We start from the raw sequence: 7,668 nt of genomic DNA on the forward strand, positions 1-7,668 counted from the left end.
CCCCCGGGCGCCCCGAGGCCTCGCCGGGCTGTCCGGCCTCCCGACCCGCGAGCCCGTCCGCCAGCCCCGTTTCTCTCCCTGGAATGCTCGGTTTCTCGCGATCCCTACCTTTTCACCGAAGCGCGCTGAAGGCAGCTCTAGGACGACCCTGTCACTTTCCGCTGCTCACGCCCAGCCGCCGCGTCCAACGGCTCGCAGGATTCAAATTCGCCCACTTCCGCTCGCAGCCCGGAAGGAGCGCGCGGCCCCCTCCGCGCGGGGCCCGGCTCGGGCGCGGGCTGGGCCGGGGCTGGCTCCTCGGTGTCCCCTTCGCTCTGGTTTCCTGTGCCCAGTCTCTCAGCCTTCTTAGGCCCTCCGAGGGGTGCGGGGACGTGGGGGTCGTTTGTTCCCCAGGGCTCTCCAGAGGCTCCACGGGAGCGTGCAGTGCACCGCACCGCGCCGGAGTTCCCGGAGCGGGCGGATGTGAGCGCTTGCAGCCGGGGGACTGTTACCCCTCCCCTCGTCCGCGAGTAAACAGCGCTGGGCGGAACGGAAAAAACAAACTCTGCGCACCAGGACTTGGAAAATTCTTTCCAGGCTTTGTCTAAGGGAAACAAAAAGCCTGGTACAGCAGTCACCTCTAATCCAGCCACAGATTGAAAATTAGGGATCATTTTACAAAACTAGTACGTTCACTCCCGTGAGATTCGAGGGGAAGCAGTTTTCTTTTACCAAGAATAATATATTTTTGATCCAGAAAGACTGTAGCTTCTAAAGGCAGATAGTTGGGAGCTTTAAGAAACTAAAGCTCTGGACAAGCATTTAAGTGGGCTGGTGGAGGAAGGGAGAAAGTTAACTTTTCAGGCTGCTATTATGCGCGCATGTAACAGCATTAATTTACCTGTTTAAACTGAGCCATGACAGGGTTCCCCTGGGACCTGTCGAAAATACAATTTGAAGATGTGTATGTACGTGTACCAAGTCTCCACGAGGAATGTAATCATTAAGTGCTGCCGACAGGTACTAATAAAAATTTTAAAATACAAGTTGAAAGATTTGCTAGATTAGGAATTTACAGATAATCTGGTATGGGGAGGCTATAAAACTATTTATGTACTGTTTTTAATAGCGGAAAATCGGAAGCAATCTGTGTCTACCAATGAGAAAATGGGTACTTAAATTATAATGTAGGATCTGATGTACAGACGCTGCAGGCTCTAAAATAATAAAGATCAGTAAGATGACTGAGAGGAAAAGAGCTTTAGAATTACCATGGTATCTTATTAAAGTGTGTGTACATTGGGTTAAAAGATTTCAAGATTCATAAACTGTGAACAGTTATCTGTAGAAATAGAAGTGGCAAATGTAGGTGGTAAGAAGAGATGGAGGACTTTTACTTTATAACCACTTCAGATTTTTAAGTAATAAATGTTTTACTTTTGCCATTTTCTTTTTAATGAAAGATTATTAAAAATTGAGTACATTCTGGATCTATAATCAGGTGTAATAAAGTATAATGTTTGGATAGTGTCTGCTTTACTGATTGGACAATTGCACAATAATGATTTTGTCATCATGAAATATATTATTTAATATCTACATTTCTAATATGTCGCCATTAAATATACAGCTCCTTGAAGTTCCTTCAAAGGCAAAAACTAGAGCCCCGTGTGGTGGTGTACATCTGTAATCCCAGCGCTTCAGAGGCTGAGGTAGGAGGATCGCTGTGACTTCCAGGCCAGCCTGGCATACATAATGATTTCAAGGCCAGCCTGAACTACATAGTGAGATCCTGTATCAAAAAAAACAAACCAAACAAAAAATGCAGAAACTAGATCGCACATTTTCCTGTCATAATACTTGGTACCTTCTCATCATTAAGTTTCAGTCTTCACAGTAGTTAAAGTCTCAAGTGACCCGCAAGCAAAGTTTAATAGTTTCAGACTGCCCTTGAAAAGCATCCCCAAATAGACAACCGTAAATGTGTGTATATACACCTACATACATGATTGTCTGTACAACTCAAAAGTTCATAAAAATTTTGTTGCTTACTTCTTAGTTGGTCTTTTCCTAGGACTTGATGAATTCTTCAGTTTCTTCCACTCAAATCTTGACTAAGTTATCATGAACCTAGCCACTAGTCAGACCAATTCGTTTCTCATCCGCAGTGGAGAACTCTGCAGTCATTCACGTTTTTTCCCAAGATTACCCAGGCTTCACTGTGTAAGTTGCTTAGGCCTAGTGTTGAGCATCACATTCAGTTATTTGTAGTATTTACTGTTTTCCCACCCCACAGTATGTATAGGTGATTTTGAATACAGTCAATAGCAAAGTAATGCACTTGGTGAAAAAAAAGTTCAGTAAACTTCCACTGACTAAGTTAAGCTAGCAGAGTAAACACAGATTTAGAAACTTCTTTCCTTGCAGGACGTATTGAGCAAGATGGCCATCATACTCGCATTCTGATAGCTGATAAAATTGTAAGTGAAATATATGGATATTTCATTTAATAAAAGCTAAAGTAAACTGAAAAAGCAAAAAACAAAGGATTTGATTCCTCATATCTGATAACCCTTCAGTAATCTGAACTAGCTGAGTACTGAATCCATAAAAAATTTGAATCAGAGATAATGCCCCAGTTTTCCTCCTACTATTCACTACTTATGCAGCAGGAAACAGACAAAACCACTCCTGGGACCAAGAGCCATCCTGCTTACATGCAATAGCCAAATATTACACTGCTTTGGCAGGGAGGTTCTTAAATCTACTTTGAAAGGTTCTTAGCACAACCAACATAAGTGACGAAAATAATATAGCGCCTGGAGATAAATGTTAAAGAAAGATATAGAACCTGTTCTAGGAGGATTGTAAATTGAAATATAATGTACATATTAGAGAGAGAGAGATTAGAAAGGTAATTATGACTTAATATGGAAGAGCTTTGTTAAAATAAGACAGGACTCCTCTAAAGCATAAAGTAAAAGCAAGCACCTATAATAAAATTATTTGTATAGCACAAGTCACCATAAAACATCAAAAGATAAATGAGATGCCGTAGGAGAATGTTTGTAAAATTTATGACTACTAGATTAACATCTCTGATGTTGAAACTTTTTATAATTTAATTTTTTCAGAAATAAAAATGGGCACAAAAATGAACATCTGGACATCTTATTGTTTATTCCCCCAAAGTAACTCTGACCAAATTTCCCTCAATTTCAGCGTTTGCCAATAGACATAAACATAATCTTGCTTTTGGAAGCACTACTCATATTGACTCTCAACTGTAAGCAGTTATCAAGAGGGAGATAAGTTAAACTGCAGTATACTATTAGAAAGCCTTCCAAAGCTGTCTTGCTTTGCTTTGCTCCCTCAAACTGCTGCCTCCAAAATTAGGGCTATTGAACTCCCAAATAAAAGTGAAGTATAGTACATTGTAATTAGAAAAGTAACAATACTCTGCAGTCATGCTGTAAGTTTAGCACTCACCTAGAATGAGCACATATCATTGGATTAAATTGTGCTCTGTGGCCACAACTCTTTTCTCCCCATGTGTTAGCCACACTGAAGTTCTGGTAACGCTTCCTGCCTTCCAAGAATCTTTTGTCTTGATCCCCATCTGTTCACAGATGAAGCAAGTACAGTACTTGCCCCATGCATGTGGCAGCTACTGATAATTTTCTTTTCCTCACTTAAGAAATCTTAAGCATTCCTACTGTACTCATGATTTTGTTATTGCTTCTGCATTTACCTCGGGTTTGTTTATGTCATATCTCCATTTTATGATCTTTTATTTCTGTATTAGTATTTATTATTATTCCTTTATTATTATGAATCATCTCGGGTATAAATTATAATGAGAATATTGTACAAAACAATTATTTGACTGGTGTTGGTGTATGGCATCTACTATGCTACCAGTAGTGGTAATAAATCTTTTGTTTCTTTTTAAAGCAGAATTTCTTTGGAGGTGTTGAGGATTGAACCTAGGGCTTGCACATGCATGTATTTTCTAAAATGTTTCTTACATTTTAGAAAATACATAATATATTAGTTTGCCTGATCAGTCTTCTTACATCATTTTTTTAACTTGAATAAAACATACATTTTAGGAAAAGTAGCTTGTTTGCTACCAAATTAACTTCTTTACTTGTTGTCTCATTCACTTGAATATTTTGATCTAAAATTGTAATCTAGCAGTGGCTCCGTGTCTTTTAAGCAAAACATACCACCTCCTGACTGTAGGAAGCGTCAAAGACAACAGTGAATTTCAGGTCTCTTATTTCAGGGTTGTTTGGATAATAAGTAGATACATTAACAGCAGTGATTTGGAAGGATGCTATTCCTGCTGAGTAACTGTGGTTTTAACAAGAACAGCTCAAAGTTTACTTGTAACCAGGGTATTCTAATGCAGGTCAGAGGTATGGTTGTTTATGTTAGCATTATCTCTCTTCAGGTTGGTGTTTCAAACAAATTGTTGTCTGGATTGCTTTTTTAAATTGCTGTTTTTTGCCTTGAAGTGTTTACATATAAATTACAGCTTCTTTACAGTTAAGAGTAACTCCAAATGCAGGAGCACACACTGGTAATGCCACCCAGCATAAATCAAGTAGTGAACAACATGCTTGAACTGAATTGTAAACATTCTTGGATATAATTGTTGGCAATCAAAATTGTTTTCAGTTTATTTTGTGTATTTTGATTTCTCACTTCCTCCAGAATGGTAAAGGAAAATAACTTTTCAACTGAGTTGATAAAGCGATTCAGTTATAATGAGCCCAGCTCTCACCTGTGTGGCTTGAATAAGGTAGAAGAAAGCATGAAACTCTCACAACGGTCTGGACCACGGAATTACAATTTCAACCAGAGGACATCCTTTAGAAAAAATTCTTCAACAAGACCAAATAGTACAACGTCCAGACTTTAAAGCTGAACAGCCCCAGGTTTAAATACTACCTTTATTATTTTGAAGCTACGTATGAAGCACCCAACCTTCTAAGCCTCCCTGCTCCTTTGTAAAATATAAATAATAACTGCCTTGTAAATTTCTTGTGCCAAGTGAGGGAACATCTATAATGGTAAGTATGATTGGATACATGAGTAAAACAGAGTTAACGCCTCTTCTCCTTTTAGTGGCGTGTGGCATTTCAAGCCCAGTATCCTAGAGCAGGTGGTCCACTGAGAGTGACACAGGGACTCTCATCCCAGATGGATCTTAGCCTCATGTTCCTCCCCGCTCCAGAACATATGATAAATTCCTTAGAGACCTGCTCTTGGCTTTACACTTTGCTGGCTAATTAAAATTTAACCCATGTACTATAAAGAGCCAAGGGATTAGTTTTAACTGGCTCTGTCTATAGCTAAAATGTGTGGTGGAAATTTGGGGGTTGTCTTAGTTACTTTTCTTATTGCTGAGACAAAATACCTGACACCCAAAGTTAAAGGAGGAAAGATTTATTTGGTTTACAGTTCATAGAGGTTTCCATCCATAGTTGGCTGGCTCCAAGGCAGAATGTCACATGGCAGAGAAGCAGTTCATGGTGGCTAGAAGGTAGCAGAACAAGAAAGGGGGCAAGACAAGCCTCTTTCTGTCCCTTATATTGTATCCAGGTGACTGGGATGAAGGCTGTTGCCAAATCAATCCGTGGACAGATTTAGTAATCATCCACCTTTAATCCTAGCACCGGGGCTGGGGATTTAGCTCAGCGGCAAAGCGCCTACCTGGCAAGCGCAAGGTCATGAGTTTGGTTTCCGGTACGAGAAAAACAAACAAACAAAAAAACAAAAAACAAAAAAAAAATCCTAGCACCTTTAATCCTAGCATTGCACCATGAATCAATCACACACTCTAGATTCAGCCGCATCTGAAGAAGCCCCACCAATGACTGCATGAAGCTTTGGAGGTACGTCTAGACACAAACCATAGTAGGGGTAGTCATTCATAGGTGACATTTTATATCTAAGCCCCTTCCATTTTTTTTTTTTTAAATTGGTTTGTGTTTGTCCGGTGTCTCAGAGGTGACTCCTTACTGTGGTGTTTGTTACTTCAGCATTCAGAAAGTGATCATAATGGAGCAATAACATTCTTGCAGAGTAGGTTTTCTAATAAAGATGATTAGAAAGGAACAGAGAATGAAAGAGTTATTCAATACTTTCTACAGGATAAACATTGTGATAAAACTAAAAGTTGATTTATTTAATCCTGACACATAAAATAGATGATGAAACTAAGACTTTGTGCTAGGAAATAATGTTGTTCAAGGCCACACTAGGCAGAATTGGTATTTTATCTCCAGTTTGTTTGAATATTAAGCCTGTTCTTTTTCCAGTACAGTATTTCAATTTACATACCCTATGAGAGAAATGAGTAGCTGAAAGAAACCTAACATTAACTCAAAACAATCAGCTAATAGTTTTTTATGGGCAATCTCTTTTTTTCATCTGCAGGAGTATAGTATATTATCTTAGTAAAGGAGCTAATTTATTACCTTGTCTTATGTAGTCTTTATTAACATTAGTAAAGAGAAGTACTCTAATAAAATGAAAAATTTAGAAGAAATGGACAGATTCCAAGATGCATTTGAATTACCACGGCTGAATCAAGATGATATAAATATTCTAAATAATCCATCAGTCAAAGAAATTAAAGAAGTAATTAAAACTACCAACAAAGAATAGCCCAAGTCACTGTTGAATTCTACAAGAGCTTTAAACAAGATTTAATGCCACTACTCCCCAAATTCTTTAACTAATTTGAAAGGGAAATAAACTCATTCCTGGAAGAAATCATTACCCTGACACCAAAACCAGAAAAAGATCCAACCAAAAAGAGAACAACTGGCCAATCTCCTTAATGGACAAAGATGCAAAAATCCTCAATAAGATACTGGCAGACAGAATGCAGCAAACCATCAAAAAGGGTTTTAAATCATGACCAAGTAGTACTGACCTTAGAGATGCTGGGATGGTTCAGTATATGCAAATCAGTAAGTCTAATACACCACATTACCAGAACCAAAATCAAAAACCACACAATACTCTCAGTAGATGCAGAAAAGTACTTGACAAAGTCTAACACCCACTCACAATAAAACCCTAAAGAAAATTGAAATAAGCCGAGCATGGTGATACATGCCTGTAACCCCAGCACTTGCGGGGCTGAGGCAGGAGTATCACTGTGAGTTCGAGGCCAGCCTGAGCTACAAAGTGAGTTCAAGGCCAAGCTCAACAGTATAGTGAGACCCTGTCTCAAAAAGATTAAAAAAAAAAAAAAAAAAAGAAAATCAAAATAAAAGGTTCTTATCTAAATCTGATAAAAGCCATCTATGACAAATCAATAGCAAACATCATACTAAATGGACAAAAACTAAAAGCTTTCACTCTAAAATCAGGAACAAGACAAGGAGGCCCACTATTACCACCCCTATTCAATACAGTTCTAGAAACATTAGCTAGAACAATTAAACAAAAGAAAGAAATAATAAGAATAAGGACAGGCAAGAAAGAAGTTAAAATATTATTTGCTGATGACATGGTTCTCCTCAAAAACTCCCCCCCAAAACTCCAGAATTAATATCCAAATTTGATAACACACCAGGATACAAAGTCAACACTCAAAAGTTAATAACCTTCATGTACCAAATAACAAACTCACTGAGAGAATTCAAGGAAACCATACACTTCACAATA

The sequence above is a fragment of the Chinchilla lanigera genome, unplaced genomic scaffold (assembly GCF_000276665.1).
Source record: "Chinchilla lanigera isolate Chin_1 unplaced genomic scaffold, ChiLan1.0 scaffold00008, whole genome shotgun sequence".
NCBI classification, from domain to species: domain Eukaryota; kingdom Metazoa; phylum Chordata; class Mammalia; order Rodentia; family Chinchillidae; genus Chinchilla; species Chinchilla lanigera.